The sequence below is a fragment of the Mirounga leonina genome, unplaced genomic scaffold, assembly GCF_011800145.1.
Source record: "Mirounga leonina isolate KUSES-001 unplaced genomic scaffold, KU_Mleo_1.0 Mir_53, whole genome shotgun sequence".
Taxonomy (NCBI): domain Eukaryota; kingdom Metazoa; phylum Chordata; class Mammalia; order Carnivora; family Phocidae; genus Mirounga; species Mirounga leonina.
This window is the reverse complement of record NW_023270807.1, coordinates 63,221,066-63,236,202: the sequence shown is the minus strand read 5'-3', so window position 1 is coordinate 63,236,202 and position 15,137 is coordinate 63,221,066. Positions and strand designations below refer to the sequence as shown.

Genomic DNA, 15,137 nt, shown 5'->3' with positions numbered 1-15,137 from the left:
GTGAGATGCTATATAAAAATTATAATATCCGGGATGTAGTAGGTTATGAACTGTGCATTATCTGCTCGCCTAGTACCTGCCGTGGTTTTCTTCTGTTGTGTAGAGTATAAACATACTGGGGAGCCACTCTACTTTTATACATGAAAAGACCTGGTAAAATATTTTGGGGAACATTTAGGATTTGTTCTTAAGACTCTTGATACCTGGGTCAGTCAGATAGCAGTGTACACAATCTAATTTAACGTATATCAGTGGGGCACCCAGGTGGCTCAGTCGGTTAAGCATCTGCCATCGGCGCAGGTGATGATCCCAGGGTCCTGGGATGGAGCCCGACATCAGGCTCCTTGCTCAGCCGGAGCCTGCTTCTCCCTCTCCCCCTACCTGCCGCTCCCCCTGCTTGTGCTGTCTCTCTGTGTGTCAAATAAATAATAAAATCTTTAAAAAATAATAAATTTTAAAAAATAAAGCATATTAGTGTACAGACTAGGCCTTGACATGGTTTTGTTTTGTTTTTTTTAAAGACTTTATTTATTTATTTGACAGAAAGAGACACAGCGAGAGAGGGAACACAAGCAGGGAGAGTGGGAGAGGGAGAAGCAGGCTTCCCGCCGAGCAGGGAGCCCGATGCAGGGCTTGATCCCAGGGCCTTGGGATTATGACCTGAGCCGAAGGCAGATGCTCAACCAGCTGAGCCACCCAGGCGCCCGACATGATTTTTCAGAGGAAACAGATCTTTGCCCCTTAATGCTCACCTCACCTTCACATTTTCCAGCCCCAGACACATTTGGTGGTCTAAGGGAAGCCAACCAAGGCTCCCTTTCCAGTCCATCACTGCCTTCTGTTACTTAGTTGGAAAGGTCTTTGCAGGATGACATTTCTCCTCCTGCAGTGCTTCCTGTGCCCCATTTAACATGCAGCCTTCACATTTCTCCTAGCCCCTACTTGCTCTCTAAAGAAGAGAAAATTCCAACTTTAGCCTCTCGTGAAGCAATTCAGAGCTCACAGAGCCCTGGCAGTAGGCCAAGTAATGATTCAGATTCCCCTTATTTGTAAGTAAGCGCCATGATTCACAGGTGAAAACCTGCTTGTCATCTCCTGCCATCATGTATCCTTCCTTTTATCCCTCCCAAAAGTATGTATGCCAACTCCAGTTCACCAAATATTGTTAGTTTTCTCCTATTCTAATTTAGCTCCGAAGCATTTTCTTGTGTACTCTCTGGGTTGTCACTGGACTGTCACTTGGCCCGGTTGGGTTGTGCCCGAAGTAGTTTTCATAGCTCCATGATGAACCTTGGATGAAAGAGGTTTGTAAGAAAATGGAAACACCAGCATGCTCTTTGTAATCAGTTCTTTAATCCTACACCTGCCATCACGTGGAGACAGTTGATAATTATCGGAGCAGAGAACTGAAGTCCTGGACTGCAGCAGGAAGAATGAGCACTGTGGGCGGGCGAGTGACAGAATCCACACTCCCGTGGGGAGGGAGACACATATTTTGGAAAACTTTGACACGGAATCAGATGTATTTGTATAACCTTTTCATGTAGAACTGTGCTGCAGTCAGAGAAGGGGTTTGGGTTTTCTTCATTAAAAGCTTATTAAATGAAGAAATAGGACAGTCGTTTTGCTTCGGTAGTTGGGGGTCAGGGAGGCGGGTCTGATCTCCTCGGGATATTAATGTCTGCCTTCAGCCAGGGGAAATGAGCCGTCACTTGAGTTAGAGGCAGCTTTATGTGCTCATCACTAGGGATTCCCATATGTCCAGGGAGCTGCAACAGTAAAAAATGGCAGAGCTCAGTGGTAGAGTGCAGAGGGCTCTCATTGGAATTCATGTCAGGAAGCTCAGCTCAGTCTGCCCAGAGCAAGTCTGTTTAATGTTGATCAGCTGTCCATCTGATAAACCGAATTGATACGGGCATTCCCTCCAAGGGCTGCCCTGACAGTGACAGCCGCAGCACCCAGATGTCTTGTTAGGCTTTTTTGGTAGTCTCAAGTATTTTTAACCCCTTTTGTGATACCCAAACCAAAAAGTACTTTTCGAGACCTAGATAAGGATGCCTAGCTACTTTCCCTTTGCTTCTCAGGCAGAAAACAACCCAGCTTAAACTATTTTCAGAGACCAGATACTATTTGCTAGCTACCCTTCTCCCACCTCATAATGAACACCTCGTTGACCTGCAGGATAATTATGTGTTGACAGTCAACTTTGTGTCTAGTTTTTCAAAATGATGTTCTGTTTTGTTTTTTTAAATGTTCTTAAATATAGTAAGTTACCTGGCTTGGTTATGCTTTACTAGTTTATAGGTGTGTTAGTTGATCACTAAGTAGAACCTTATTCTGTTCGTGCATAAAGAGAAAATGTATTACAGATTTTGTTTTGGTTGGCTGATTCCTAGTAATAACTGTGGCGACTCCTTACTGAACCTCAACATCCTCTGTTTTCTCAAGTATAACTGCCATCTCTGAAGGCAGCTCACTTCTTTGTAGATTGGTTGACAGGTATGGAAGGAACTAATTACAGGACACATCAATCCTGAGCTTTCTTTTAAAAAAAAAAAAGAGAAAAAAGTAACTGAGGAGATGGATATGTTAATTAGCTTGACCCTAGTAATTATTTCAGTGTGTATATGTTTATCAAAACATTATATTGTACACCTTAAATATATACAATTTTTACTTAAAAATTTAAAATATACTAAGCTTTCTTTTTTAGAAATAAATCAAGAGACAGAAGTCTTTGTGTTAAGCTGGGATTATTTTAAAATTAGATTTCTGCAAAACTACCAGTGATTCAGAATTACATATGGGAGAACTTTGTTTTATTTTTACTTATTTTTTAAGTAAGACCCACACCCAGCACGGAGCCCAACACAAGGCTCGAACTCACGACCCCAAGATCAAGACCTGAACTAAGATCAAGAGTCGGATGTTCAACCCACTGAGCCACCCAGGCATCCTGGGAGAATTTTGTTTTAAAGGTTTCTATTGAGGACACCTGGGTGGCTCAGTCAGTTAAGCGTCTGCCTTCGGCTCAGGTCATGATCTCAGAGTCCTGGGATCGAGTCTCACATTGGGCTCCCTGCTCAGCGGAGAGCCTGCTTTTCCCTCTGCCTGCCACTCTGCCTACTTGTGCTCTATCTCTCTGTCCAATAAATAAATAAAAATTGTTTAGAAAAATAAGTAAAGATTTCCCCCTCCCCCAACTTCTACACCCTATATTTTCATGGTATGGCAAGATTTTAACATAAATTCAGATATCGAATCTCCTTGAATGAGACAGGCTTCTTTTCTATGTACTCTAACTTACAGTATCGGGTAAGCTTTTCTAAAAGAGACACAGAACTGTCAGTACTTGAGTGATTGCTTAGTGTGTGTGCTCAGAGCTGGAAATAAGACCTAGCTATTCTTTACAGCCCTTGAACCTCTGATTCAATCTTTGGAGGTCATTGTTACTAGGCCTACAGCTTTGGCATTTTGCTTTCAGTGGTTGAGATTTCTAGTTTCAGTAGCTTGTTTTTAATCAGATTTCTCATTTCCAATTGTAGGAATGAAACAGCATTTGTTTTGAATGCTGTGATCATGGCAAATTCAAAATTCAAAGTTCCATCTTCACTTAGGTTATCAACATGAATAAATGGCAGACTAAGAAAATCATTATGTTTTTGTAATTATTGCAGTGAATTGAATGAATTTCTTGGACCTTTGGGTCTGGCCCCCTTATCAAAAATCAGTATTTGACAGTTATGATTAAAGGTTATCACCAAGAGAGATTCTTATACCTGACATTAAAAGCATATACTTTTCCTTTCTATTATAGTTCATATGCCTTGATATTTTTGATATTTTGGTATTTTTAAAGTATTTTTAAAATATTTATTTATTTTAGAGAGAAAATGAATGAGCACGAGTGGGAGGGGCAGAGGGAGAGGGAGAGAATCTGAGGCAGACTCCGTGCTAAGCGCAGAGCCTGAGGCAGGAATCTCACAACCGCGAGATCATGACCTGAGTTGAAACCAAGAGTTAGATGCTTAACCAACTGCACCACCCAGGCACCCCTGAAGTATATTTTAAGAATTCTTTTGCTCTTGGGCGCCTGGGTGGCTCAGTTGGTTGAGCGACTGCCTTCGGCTCAGGTCATGGTCCCAGGGTCCTGGGATCGAGTCCCACATCGGGCTCCCTGCTCCGCGGGGAGCCTGCTTCTCCCTCTCCCACTCCCCCTGCTTGTGTTCCCTCTCTCGCTGTGTCTCTCTCTGTCAAATAAATAAATAAATAAAATCTTTAAAAAAAAAAAAAAAAAGAATTCTTTTGCTCTTATCTGCTTTTCTCCACCAACCCCCATTTGCCCTTACGGGGGCTGTGAAGAAGGAAACAAAACACAGACAAAAGAGCATATCAGAGGATAATAAGTGCAATGGAGGGGGAAAAAAAAGCAGGAAGTGGAGATAGGGACCTCTGGTGGGCATGGGAGGGTCTCTGTTGTAAGTGGAGTGGTCAGAGAAGGCATTTTTTTTTTTTTAAAGATTTTATTTATTTATTTGAGAGAGAGAGAACACGTGAGAGGGGGAGGGTCAGAGGGAGAAGCAGACTCCCTGCTGAGCAGGAAGCCTGATACGGGACTTGATCCTGGGACTCCAGGATCTTGACCTGAGCTGAAAGCAGTCGCTTAACCAACTGAGCCACCCAGGCGCCCCAGAGAAGGCATTCTGAGCAGGTATACTTTGCAGGAACCTGAAGGAAGCAAGTGACTTAAGTTTTGTTAGATACGTAAGGGAAGACTGGTACTGACAGAGGAAAGGACAAAGGCACTGTGCCAAGAACAGACTTGGCATGTTCAAGGAAAGGCAAGGAGATGTATCCTAGCTGGAGAAGAGTGGGCAAGGAGGAAAGAGGATAACAAATGAATTCAGACAGGTAAGGGGGTAGAGGAACTGGGGCAGATTGTTGTGTTGGACCTTGGAGTCCACTGTAGGGATTTCGGCATCTACCCTGAGTGAGATGGGGAGGCCACTGGCAGGTTTTAAGCGGGGGACCAAAGTGATGGACTACATTTGTCTTCAACTTCCTGCTTCCTCATTTCTGATCTTTTCTATTTTTGCAAAGCTAATGGACTAAAAATATTATCTCATTTTTATAATACTCCTTTTCCAAATTATTAGCGAGGTTGAGCATCATTTTATATGTTTTCTTTGCCATTTGTATTTCTCCTGAAATTACCTCTTCATATCCTTTCCTATTTTGCGCTTGAGCTGTTTATCTGTTTCTTATTAATTTCTTGTCCAGTAAGCTCCACACATATTTTGAGTACAATCTTTTGTCTGCTGTATGTGTTGCAGATACTTTATTTCAAGTCTATATTTGCCTGAGTCTTTTTTTTTTGTTTTATTTCACTAATAAACATTTTTGTACATTTTAACTCCTCAGATTTAGCCATTATTTTTCTTATAGCTTCCTGACTTCCCATTTTATTTTACAAGGCTTTCTTCCCCCAAGATCATAAGAATATTTTCCTAAATTCATAGTTTTTCACATTTAGATCTTTATCTAAATATATTTTTATCTATGGTACAAGGTAGGGATCTGACTTTACTATTTTTTCCCTGAACTAACAGCCTTTTGCTCTAACATCTTCTGTAGGAATAATCCATCTTTTCCCTAACAATTTGAAATGTTATCTTTACCATAAATGATTAGTTTTCTGAATATATTTGGATCTCTTTCTGGATTCCATTCCACTAATCTATTAGTTTTTTCTCATGATATTACTGTGCTTTTTGAAGTTGCAATAACTTAATTATAAGTTTTAAAATCTAGAATGGCAGGCCTTTTCTTTTCCAAAAGTTTCTTTGAAATTTTCAAATTTATTCTCACATCATAAAAGTTAGTTTTCCAATTAAAAAAAAAACTTACAATTTTAAATAAATAACTGTTGCCTACCAGTTTAATACTTTTAGAATACCCCCAATTTTGTACATTTTGTATTTGGAATTTTTCTTAGTTTTCCATTGATATTCAAAGAGCCTTGGCTTTAGGATCAGAGAGCCCCAGGCTTGTGGCTCTGTAGTTCACTAGCTATATGAACTTGAGCAAGTCAGTTAGCCTACCAGCCCAACTCCCTTCTGTATGGTAGAGATAATAATGCTTACCTCAGAAGCTGTTGTGAGTTTGACATTATTTTATTTATTAATCTGTTAATTGAATTATTGTTACGCTTGCAAAATTATTTTACATGAAGTACTTAGCATACAGTAATTAATTGGCTCAAAGTAATTAATAATTTAGTAATTAATTTCTGATCTTTTTCATTTTTAGTAATAAATAATTTGGTAAGTGGGAATGATAATCACTCTTAGGCATTTAAAAAAATAGGATATTTGAAGTATTTTCAGATGAAATGACATGATACCTGGCATTTAATTCAAAATAGTCTGCAAGAAGAGTGAAAGGTGCAGCTGAAACAAGATTAGGGGCCACAGAGGTTCTTTTTTTTTTTTTTTTTTAAAGATTTCATTTATTTATTTGAGAGAGAGAGAATGAGATAGAGAGAGCATGAGAGGGGGGAGGGGCAGAGGGAGAAGCAGACTCCCCGCTGCGCAGGGAGCCCGATGCGGGACTCGATCACAGGACTCCGGGATCATGACCTGAGCCGAAGGCAGTCGCTTAACCAACTGAGCCACCCAGGCGCCCCACAGAGGTTCTTTATGCCAGATTTTACACTTTGGTATATTTGAAAATTCCCAGAATAAAAAGGTTTTTTTAAAAATGCATCTTTAAAAACTGTTAAAAATCACAAAGTGTAAGCCTTTGTTATTTCTAAGTGGAATATTATGTATTTGTTATATTATTTTCTGTACTTTTCTGTGCTATTTTTAAACCTCTCAAAAAGAAGGAAAGCAAGGAGGGAAGGAGGAATAAAAAGGAAAAAAAAAGGAAAGAGAAAGAAGATTCCATTGTCTTTTATCTGCCTTGCCTGTGTAGTGAAACACAATTGACCCTTCTACTGTTTTAACGCCAACTTAAACATGTAAAACATTTGAAGAGATTTCAAGTTAATATAAAGAACAATTTCTAATAATTAAAACTATCAGCAGACCTGGCTCCTGTGAGGTAGTTATCACTCATCCCTGGATGGGGCTAATTGAGGTTAATTGACCTCTGGGGTCAAGAACTCTGATTCTATGAACCTGACTTTGTAGTTTATATCATCCTTCCCTTTTGAAACTAAGAATCATAATAATCCACTATACCTTTATAAAATTGACTGCTAATTAGAGTTATTCATTTAACAAACATTTGTAGGCAGCCTAGAGAAACAGGAGTATAATTTACAGTGCAGTGAGGGAGAGGGGTAGCAGGTAGATAGATGGCTAAAGAAATAATTACAGGGGGCGCCTGGGTGGTTCAGTCGTTAAGCATCTGCCTTCAGCTCAGGTCACGATCCCAGGGTCCTGGGATCGAGCCCCACATCGGGCTCCCTGCTCAGCGGGAAGCCTGCTTCCCCCTCTCCCACTCACCCTGCTTGTGTTCCCTCTCTTTACTATGCTTCTCTCTGTCAAATAAATAAATAAAATCTTTAAAAAAAAAAAAAGAAAGAATTACAGGATAGTACAATAAATAACAGCTCTGTTCAAAGACTTTCGAGCACAGAATGGGTTAACTCTAGGAGTTCTAAAAATTCTTTATACAAAAAATATATTTGGGCGCCTGGGTGGCTCAGTTGGTTAAGCGACTGCCTTCGGCTTGGGTCATGATCCTGGAGTCCCGGGATCGAGTCCCACATCGGGCTCCCTGCTCAGCAGGGAGTCTGCTTCTCCCTCTGACCCTCCTCCCTCTCATGCTCTCTCTCATTCTCTCTCTCGCAAATAAATAAAATCTTAAAAAAAAAAATATATATATATATATATATATTTATCACTCACCCTGTAGCAGCAAAAGTTGTATGAAAAAAAAAAAGTTGTATGGTACATCCATACAGTGGATCTCTAGAGAAATGTTAAGTAGAACAGGGAGATTCTGTGTTTGGAAATGATGTAGAATATCTCCAAGAGATAATATTTTTTAAAATTTTTTAAATTTCTTTTTTAAGTAATCTTTACACCCAACTCGAACTCATGGCCCCAAGATCAAGAGTGGCACGTTCCGCCAACCAAGCCAGCCAGGTGCCCTCTAAGAAATAACATTAAGTTGGGGCGCCTGGGTGGCTCAGTTGGTTGAGCGACTGCCTTCGGCTCAGGTCATGATCCTGGAGTCTCTGGATCGAGTCCCGCATCGGGCTCCCTGCTCGGCAGGGAGTCTGCTTCTCCCTCTGACCCTCCCCCCTCTCATGTGCTCTCTCTCATTCTCTCTCTCTCAAATAAATAAAATAAAATCTTAAAAAAAAAAAAAGAAATAACATTAAGTGAATAAAACCAGAGTGCAGAAATATGAACATAAAATATCTTTGCCATCTTTTGTGGTGTAATTTTTATTAACCGTGTCTTTCAGGAAGTTATTTTTGGCTGCATATAGTAGGACTCTAACAACAGTAGCTTAAAAGAGTACAGTGTTTATCTCAGCTAACAAGAAGTCTAGAGGTGGGCACATCAGATCTGGTATATCCCTCAAAGAAGTAAGTCTTTAGGGGCCCAAGCTTCTCTGTTCTTCCTGCTCTACCATCCTTAGGTTGGGGGTCCCCTTTAGGATCCTTAAGTCTCTTCTGGGCCATCTTCTAGGCAGAAAAGTAGGTGGGCCATCTTGCAGACAGGAAGAAGGGGTAAGCCCAAATTGCCAAAGGTACACACCAACTGAATCTGTCCCCTAACATCAGAACTCAGGAGATTTCTCAGAAGCTCCACCTAGTAGATTTCTGCTTACATTCTTTGGCCAGACTGTGCTACATGATCACTACTAACCTCAGGGGATCTTGGAGAGGTATTTTTAAGTGAGTACATTATCACTCCATATATAATCAAAGATATATTGGTAGTGAGGAACATAAGAATGGATAGGTAACTAGCAATGTCTGCCATCCTTACATCTAAAACCTAGGATGCTAAAAACATTTGGAGAAATGTTGGGAAAAAAATGGATCAGAACAGATGAAGTTGTTTAATGTAACTGAAAGAAAGTGATTTGCTGAAAATTTTTGTAGAAACATTGATTAATCCTCAGTTTCATTCAATGTGGTAATTACTTCCCTACTCTGATTATTTAACATAAGTGGTATTCATTTGTGACTCTTTTCCAATCAAGATTTAGCATGAAAAATACCCAAGAGTACTAAAATATATGTACATAAAATGGCATGAAGACTTTTATTTAAGATAATTTTTAAAATCCAGTATGTTTAAAGTTTACTAGATTGCTTTGGTTGGCTAAAACAGGAATAAGATAATGAGAAGAAAAATTTCCCAGATTCTTTCATACTGTCACTACTTCTCTGCTATACACTAAATTATACTCTTGCATAATGTATCTGGAGTTGTTTATCTGATGATAAAATCTTAGAAATTGAGAGCGCAGTACCAGATAGTGGAATTGCAGGACAGATTTCAAAGATGACAAATCATTTCATTTCTATTTTCTATAGAAAAGTAGTGTTAATAGCAATATTTTTGTCTCTTTGTAACTGTTAACTGCCAGTCTGGGTTTTTTTTTTTTTTTTTTTAAATCCCTGAATCTGGAGCGCCTGGGTGGCTCAGTCAGTTAAGTGACTGCCTTCGGCTCAGGTCATGATCCCAGGGTCCTGGGATCGAGCCCCGTGTGGGATCGAGCCCCGCGTCGGGCTCTCTGCTCAGCGGGGAGCCTGCTTCTCCCTCTCCCTCTGCTGCTCCCCTGCTTGTTCTCTCTCTCTCTCTCTTTCTGTCAAATAAAAATAAAATCTTAGAAAAGAAAATTATCTTCTCTCATGCTTAGAACTAGGGATAAAAATTGGACAAGTTTTGGTGGGCAGATACCAGTGTTGGTTACATTGGTGACTTTGGCCTTTTTTCCCTCCTCATCTACTCTTCATTATGTAAATAAACATTTTAAATTATCATTGGTCATTATGACAAGGTGGCTCTGAGTTCCAGCTTGGTCCTTTACAAACTGAGTGTTCTTGATCAAGTATTTAACCTCCCCAGACCTGCTGTAATTAGACTCACAAGTAGATAATATAAATGAAAGTTCTTTGTAAATGGTGGGTACTGTACAAATTATGGCTTTTCACTTTTACTATTACAATTGTTTTTGTTGATTCTGACCATGTGGCATTTAAAGATTGCTATTTATTTAATGAATGCTGTTTTATGATTATGGATGTCTTTCTTAAAAGCTCACAATTATTTACTTTCAGCCTCGGAGTAATTCAAAACACCTACAACTTCTTGCATACCTGGTTATTATGTTCTTTCGTAAGCTGACTGAATGAAACATCTGTCCAGTGCTTAACCCTTCCTGAGTTATACATTTGCTGACAATCCCATTGTGTGATTTTTGTGAAATGTGACTTTTTTATGGATTTTTACAGTGATTGGTATTATAGAGAACAGAATACTAATAAAATATGTTTTTATTCCTTTCTTTTAGTTACTTTTTTAAAGAATAATTTTAAATGTTAGCTCCTTTTCTTAGTTTTTAAATGCTTTCTATTAACTTCTCAGTAGTCTTCTAAGGCTCTGTTGTTGGTGATTTTCTTTGAGATATAGTAAGGTTTTCATCTAAACCATGAATTTACTCTTTATTTACAAGCTGTTTAACTCACTGGTTCATGTTCTCCTACTCCCCCAATTTGTAATCAAGTACTGTGTGTCCACTGGGTCATTTTTACATATTCTTTTACTTTTTTTTAACAAAGGAAATTAAAAATGTGATTTTTCTTTTATAGATGCCAAGTTGTTTGGCTCCTTAATCTTATATAATTGTACCTTTATGTAATTATTGTGTCATAGTTGTTTAAACTAGTACCATATTTTTCTTGAGAGAAAAATTCTTATTCTTTTCTTTTAAAAGAATTACTTTTTTAAAGGATAATTTTAAATGTTATCTCCTTTTGTTTGTTTTTAAATGTTTTCTGTTAACATCTCAGTAGTCTTTAGGATTAAAAAGTCTCATATTTATTATTTGATTATTTTATATTTATTTGTCTCCATGTCTAAGGTTGTCCTGGGTCAAATGCTTAAATTTGACCTTTAAGTCAAGCCCTTTTGTTATATTTCCCTTGGGCCTTTGTAATAGCTTCTTCCCTCACTGATCTCTCTATTCACTATCTACTTTTTCAGATTTTTCTACATATCACCTTCAGAATATTTTTCCTAAATCATTTTGGGGTGCCTCGGTGGCTCAGTCGTTAAGCCTTTGCCTTCGGCTCAGGTCATGATCCCAGGGTCCTGGGATCGAGTCCCACATCAGGCTCCCTGCTCTGCGGGAAGCCTGCTTCTCCCTCTCCCACTCCCCCTGCTTGTGTTCCCTCTCTCGCTATGTCTCTCTCTGTCAAATAAATAAAATCTTTAAAAAATATATATATATATATATCATCCCTCCTTCTCAAAAACACTGCCTGTGTAACAAAATACAGACCCTTTAACCTGCTATAATCTAGCTCCAGATTCCTACTTCTAACGTATCCACATAGACCCTATACTCTGACCAAACTGACCTCCTCACCCTCTGGTCACGTTTTCTCCTCTTGCTTCACCCAGGCTTGAGTCCTGTTCTTCCTTATTCTGGGGTTCCTAATCCCTACTGTTCTACTATTGTGTGTGCCCCTTCTCTCCAGCTGTAGAAATCATACCTGTCATTCAAGGCCCAGCACAAATTTACCTTCTTCAGAGAAAATTTTAAAATACTTCAACTGGCGATCTAGGAAGCAGCCTAGTATAGTGGAAATAGGTTGGATTTTGAAGTCTCTATCAGTTATCTGTTGTATAACAAAACTGCCCCAAAACTTGGTGGCTTAAAACAGTAAACATTTTATTTTTCATAGTTCTGTGGGTTGGCTGGACTGATCCTCTGCTAGTTTCTCCTGGGTTTATTTATGTGGCTGCATTTACCTGGTAGGCCAACTGGAGGGTGAGCATGTTTAGGAAAGCTGGGTATTCTCCTCTCCATGTTGTCTTTCATCTCAAGGAGGCTAGATTAGGTTTCTTCACATGTAGTCTCAGGGCAGCATTCCAAGAGGGTAAGCCCCAATGCAAAAACACTTACCAAGCTTGTTTGTCCCACATTTGCTGATATCCCACTGGCCAAGCAAGTCATATAATCAACTCAGAGTTAATCAGGGAGGAGACGTGACATAGATGTCAGGAGGTATGCGTTGGTATAACCATCTGCCACAGTCTACTCTCGGGTCCCCATGATTCACATTCCTTCCTTTTGCAAAATATACTTACCATCTCCCAAGACCCCAAAGTCTCATATATTTCATGGCGTCAAGCTCGAGGTCCATGAGCTCATAATTTTTGTTAGGTCCAGTTGTGGATGTGGCTCCAGAGGTGCAGGGAACTAAAAGGATGAGTTATTTACCCCTATCACCACTACACACCTAGCATAGAATGGTGAGTTGGGAACAAGATAACCACAATAGTCACTTCCATTAAAAAGAGGGAGGATTTGGAAGCACATAATAATCAATGGTCCATAGTAATCCTGAAATCCAGCTGGGCACACAGTATCAGAACCTCTTACTCTAGAAGCAAAGAATATTTCTTGAGTAGGGCCCAGTCTTTTTCCTGGGAGAGGTTCCCTATTTCACTGTCTTCCAGAATCCTTTGCCCTTGGAACTATTTTCCCTGAACATTTTCAGTAAGAAATGATTCAGAGATAGCTACACTTGTGGTGAGCATAGCATAACACAGACTTACCGAATCACTGTGTCATACACCTGAAATTAACATAACGCTGTGTGTCAACTATACTTTAATAAAAAAAAAAAAGAAGAAGAGGAAGAAATGATTCATACTTATAGCTGAGTAGCTGTCTCAGCCTGATTTCTTATCCATGGAAAGTTGGTTTAGAAGCTCCTTTTTTTCCTTTGAACTGTCCCTTGTCACTTTTAGTTGAAGCTCATACAACTTCCTTAAAAGCTTTTTGGGATTTCTGTGAATGTCATAACTGTTCATTCCATGCCCTAAAAGCCACGTCCATAGTTCTTTTTTGGGATGGACACCTCTACTTTGAGTGTAAGGCTGCTGTGGGACAATACCCTTAGAGTTCTTAGAAGACCTTTTATCTAGCCAAAGGGTCTGTTGAGCATCACCTTAAATTTTTTAGGTCTTTAGAAAAGTTCTTACAGCCACAGTTTTGATATAATCTTTTTCCTAATACCATTTCTTTCTTTTCTTTTTTTTTTTTTTTAAGATTTTAAAATCTTTAAAAAGAGAGAGAGCGAGAGCAGGAACACAAGCAGGGGGAGCGGGAGAGGGAGAAGCAGGCTTCCCGCTGAGCAGGGAGCCCGATGTGGGACTCGATCCCAGGACCCTGGGACCATGACCCGAGCCGAAGGCAGACGCTTAACGACTGAGCCACCCAGGCGCCCCCATTTCTTTCTTTGACAGGCTTTTTTCTGGAAAGGCTGGAGATGTGGAGGTTTTATTTTCAACCTAGCAAGTCTTTTCTCCTTTATAGTTCCTTTAAATTGTGCTTCAAAACTAACAGTTCTCTCTGTAGCTCATTTCTCTTGTCCCTTGTCATACGCAGCTACAATAATCCAGATGGCATTTCATCATTCTGCCTGAGAATCAGTCCCCTTATCCAGATACATAATTTCATTATATATATTTTCTGTCTTTCAAGTTACCATAGGCAACAGTTTTGCCAATTGTTTCACTGCCTTCTAACACAGTATGTCCCTTCTCAGTCTCCAGTAACAATTGCTTCACTGCCTTTCCAGCTGCCACTAGGAATGTGCCATTTCTTCAGCTTTCCCACTTAGCCCCCATCATTCAGACGCAAAGCCACAGACATATTTTAGGCTTTTGTTGAGCAGCACGTCACACCCAGATATACCAGTTTCTGTATCAGGTATCAATTGCTACATAGCAAGCTACCCTGTATTTAGTAACCCGCAACAGTCATTTTATTTCTTATCATTCTGTGGATTGACCAGATGGTTCTTCTGCCTGGGGTCACTCATGTGACTGCTTTGGACAAGTCTTAATACAGCGTTTTTCAGGCTTTGCTTATGTCACATTTTCGAAGGTGCTTTTGGCCAAAGTCAGTCACATGGCTAAGCCCAGAGTTGATGTGGAGGGGACAACACAGGAGCACGGAAACCAAGGGGTGTGATTCACATAAAGTCATTTGTAACAGATTCCAACAGATTAGCAGCTCTACATTACTGTGTGCCTTTGGGAAAGCCATTTATTGGTGTGCAACAATTTTCTCAGCTATAAAAAGGAGTTAATATCTATCATAGGATGGTTATGAAATTTAAATATTTTAGTAATTGTTTGGGTTATTATGATTTTAAAATAATGCTTTTGTGAATAGAAAATGTACAAACTATAGAAAAGTATAAGAAAAGAAACATTTCGGGCACCTGGGTGGCTCAGTTGGTTAAGCTCTGCCTTCGGCTCAGGTCCTGGGATCCAGGGGTCCTGGGATGAAGCCCCATGTCAGGCTCCCTGCTCAGCTGAGAGTCTGCTTCTCCCTCTCCCTCTGCCCCTCCCCCCACCCCCTGCTTCTGGTCTCTTGCTCTCCTCTCTATCTCTTAAATAAGTATATAAAATCTTTAAAAAAAAAAAAAATGGAGGGCCGTCTGGGTGGCTCAGTCAGTTAAGCGTCTGCCTTCGGCTCGGGTCATGATCTCAGGGTCCTGGGATCGAATCCCCGAGTTGGGCTCCCTGCTCAGCAGGGAGCCTGCTTCTCCCTCTCCCTCTGCCTCTGACGTTCCCCCTGCTTGTGCCTCTCTGTCTGTCTGTCAAATAAATAAATAAAATCTTTTAAAAAATTTTTTTAAAAAAAGGAAAGGAAAGAAAAGCAACATTACTTGACATTCCATCTGATACAGTACTATACTATAAACTTCTCCAGGGCCTTCTCTGTTTTATTTACTACTGTAGGTATATATCTTGGTTTTTATTCTGAAATGTAAGGTCTTTGAAGAAAGAGACCACATTTTATTCATCTCTGTAAATCCCATAGCTTTGCATTAGGATTAAAAAAGATAGCATATTAAAGTG

The 15,137-nt window shown here is 39.7% G+C and overlaps 1 protein-coding gene across 1 annotated transcript in view; it reads left to right on the top strand.

The window, feature by feature from the left end:
- The window catches only part of PDSS2 (decaprenyl diphosphate synthase subunit 2), a 248,986-nt gene that overhangs the window by 127,638 nt on the left and 106,211 nt on the right, over positions 1-15,137 (top strand). The window lies entirely within an intron of this gene.